A 464-nucleotide genomic window follows, 5' to 3' on the forward strand; every position below is an offset into this window, starting at 1 on the left:
ACATACCACATTTAATCATTGAATTTCCTCGTCTAATTTAGCTAAAAACTACTAATCACACATTCATTCATATCAGGTGTGTTCGAGCCCAGGAAGCTGTAAAACATACAATTGGACATAGGTAAGGAAAACCAGCTGGTGGCGTCACAAAGCCATTTGCTTTTCTGCATAGCACACATCTTCAGCAGCTAACAGTTGACAAATTGAGCTGTCCTATGCATTGGCCGGGAATCAAACCCGGGTCACCTGCATGGCAAACAAGAATTCTACCATTGAACCACCAATGCACCCATGCGCACATGCACATGCACGAATGCTGACGATAAAATTCTGGCAATGAACGCTGTGAATTCTGGGAAACACAATTAATCATTAGGGAAAGTACAGTGAAACAGGCATCAAACAACTTTTGCTTACTAAAAGACACTACTACTTAAGTTTGCAATAAGCTAGATGAGCAAGAG

At 41.2% G+C, this 464-nt stretch overlaps 1 non-coding gene across 1 annotated transcript; it reads right to left on the minus strand.

Annotated features, from left to right (window-relative positions):
- Positions 1-216: 216 nt before the first annotated feature.
- trnag-gcc (transfer RNA glycine (anticodon GCC)) lies at positions 217-287 on the minus strand. Its single transcript has one exon. It is a non-coding gene; the product is annotated as a tRNA-Gly (tRNA).
- Between the last annotated feature and the right edge of the window lie 177 nt (positions 288-464).

This window comes from Austrofundulus limnaeus, unplaced genomic scaffold, assembly GCF_001266775.1.
Source record: "Austrofundulus limnaeus strain Quisiro unplaced genomic scaffold, Austrofundulus_limnaeus-1.0 Scaffold1106, whole genome shotgun sequence".
Classification (NCBI taxonomy): domain Eukaryota; kingdom Metazoa; phylum Chordata; class Actinopteri; order Cyprinodontiformes; family Rivulidae; genus Austrofundulus; species Austrofundulus limnaeus.